Genomic DNA, 3103 nt, shown 5'->3' on the forward strand with positions numbered 1-3103 from the left:
ATTAACAAACAAGCTAAACGAAATCTGCGTTTTACAAGAAGTTCCTACTTAGAATGAAAAAATTGCCAATAGAATGCGTAATCGACGAACACAAATAAACGCGTGTTTTGTCAAAAGTAGAATGAAGAAAAACTGATTTACCAAACATAACTATAAATAAAAAAACGACCATAGAACTTACCTACGAATGTGATGAAATATTTAAAAGAGATTAATAAAGATACTGTAAGTTTGCAAGCCTGAGTTAACAAAATAATGTCGAGAGGAGAGTAATAACTCAAAAATGCTCTTTTGAGCAAGTCTAGCACTCCAAAAGGTAAGCGTTTTTACTGATAGCGTTGGGATTATCTCATATAGCAATGAGATTCGAGAGTATCTTCTTGAAATATTATCGCCAGTTTGTTCCAATATGTTGCAATTGTAGGTATGTCCCTATGTTTTCCAGCTTTGTGAGAATAAGATTTCTGAATATAAAATACCATGTTTAGGCTCTTCGTAGCTGTGACCTTGCAGATTTATATGTTCAGCGACAGCTTTCTTAAGTTTCTTTTGCTTCGTCTGCATGGTGTCCGTTTTTTCTAACACCCAATGACCGTCCTGTTCGTCCATTGTATTCTTTGCGGCAGAAAGAACATTTAGGTATGAGTAAGAGATTAGAGGTGCTACAGTTAGAACTGCATTTGTGCTCATGATTAGTTCCAGTGCTTCTAATATATATTTTCCTCCTTCTCAACTGTAGGGTAGCCAACCGCACACGTCCGTGGTTAACCTTCTTAACTTTCCCTCTTCGTTTCTCTCTCTCTCTCATTTGTATGCCGTTTAGCGACGCAAAATACAACAAAAAATGCGTGAACCGGCTGCACACCACACAGGTGTTCGGCGCACGAATCACCCCAAATATTCGCTCTTTTTTAACGTTTTCGGTTCCTTTACCGAACCCTCAGAGTTCTCATTTGCACCAACTTATTCTCCGAACTTCCAGGAAACGAGTAAGTTACATAAACGATGCTTAGAAAAGCAGTTGCTGTGGAAAAGAAAACAAAAGAATTCGTGAAAACATCTTTTTTTCCCCGCTGAGGCTTCTCTTTTTTCGGCCATCGTTGAAGCTATTAGTGCATTATGAACACGAGTGGAAAGGGATAAGAAATGTACTAAGGTAATACTGAAAGAGCGTTGTAACATTCCGGGAAGTAGATGTGATCAATATTTCCATGTATGGTTAATGCAGTTCAATAAAAATTATAAGAATAACCTTATCTTTTTTGTGCGCATATTATCCTTCCCGGAATACCTAATTTTCTATAGGAATACACTACAGGAGCGACAGCTTTTAACACTTTGTCCAATCACGATGTGTCGTCAACTGTTATGGGCTGCATAGGCACTTTCATGAATGAAAACTATGTACAGAGCTGTCCCTTAGTGATTGCATCACTGCTGACGCTTTACACCGACTGTTTCGTAAGTATAATAGTTCCTGTCACAACAACAAACTGCTATTTAAGTTTTCGCCCAATGATATTGCACCGCCGATGCGGTTGTTCGCATTTACGGATTTCCTAAATGGAATACTGGGTTTGGAATGGTTGATGGACAGGTTGAAATTCTCTATTGCTAGGCTAATTCACGGACAGGTCACACGAACCCCGTCACATAGCACTTGGATCAATTCGGTGCCCATCTACTGCTTTTCTGCCATTGTTATTTTTCGATCGTTCCAATCGGTATGAAGCCGGTCGACGAGTGTCCCAAAATAAGATTAGTTGGTCTTTGCATTCAAGGGATCTTAATAAGTTTGAGGGCTATCTTGATGAGATCGCCATTTCAATTTACCATGGCAATACGGCATCACAGTAAGAGGGATTTTCGCTTTGCTTCATTTTGACCATCACATAAAAAGATCTAGTGACCGAATGTTAATCAATCAATGATGACATAAACCAATGAATACCTTCTTACACTGTACTGGATCCGGTGCCTTACAACAAAGTTTGTCGGCCCGAAGGATGTTGTGACCCCCCTGCGGTGTGTAAAACCGATGAAATAGCCCACTTTGCACAAAACATTGTCCACTGAAACTTATCGCAATGAACACGTGCCTAACAGACAGATCAAAACAAGTCCAGCCCAACCATCCACCCGTATCAAAGTGACCGCATACAGATGAACATTTTGTCCAGCAGGGAACACTAATTAGCATGCTAATGATGAATATTGTGAAAATAATATACAGAGGAACCCTACACCAATATAAGACACGTATAAAACAAGGAAAAAAGCCCCTGCCACCGGACACTATACAAATAGAGTACATGTATTGGATCACTTCCTCTCGAGAAAAACCTTTAGCTCCATATTTTGCTTAGTTCAAGGAGTTCACGATGAATCAATCTCTCAGTAATCGGCCGCACGCTTTATAGAACAAGAACACTTAATTGCACCGACTCCCATATCTGTGGCTTTTTATTCCTTATGAAAGTGCTTTTGTCCACATGTTTTTCATGCCTAAATTTATATTTTGGGATGTTATGTGTCACGATCACGATATATATGGAGCGCCGTAGGTGGGGGCTCCCTAATAATTTTGACAGCTGTGCAAGTCTCTAATGGTTTATTGGCCTTTGCGCATTAGTATCTTGAAGCATATATACAGGAGTGTAAGATGCGCTTTATCTTCTGGAGCCATTGCGCCGACAAACAAGCTCAACAAAATTTTCCTGCCCCTGCTTTCTTTCGCAGGACGTTCTTACAGAGCGCATAATGCAATAAAGCAACGTCACGTACAGGGTCTCACGTGGCCACCAGAGTATTATTCGTAATCTTCTGGAAGCATCGGAATAAAACCAATAAAGAGTTTCTTTATATTCAGAATTTCAAGAAGGGTTGTCTTTTCGTGTACCACGAACACCTTACACTTTTGGGCCGGACATCCAAAATGTTGTCGCTCGGTCTAACATTCTTTTTATGGCCGTTTTAGGTGAATAAATAAATGGAAAGACTGACACCCCCAGTCAAGCACCCCACTAAGCAACTCCAACGCCATGCACCCGTTGGCACGGCCTATCACTTCCACTCCTACAGCAAAACGAATGTGTTCAGGAGC

This window comes from Dermacentor variabilis, chromosome 3 (genome assembly GCF_050947875.1).
Source record: "Dermacentor variabilis isolate Ectoservices chromosome 3, ASM5094787v1, whole genome shotgun sequence".
Lineage (NCBI taxonomy): Eukaryota > Metazoa > Arthropoda > Arachnida > Ixodida > Ixodidae > Dermacentor > Dermacentor variabilis.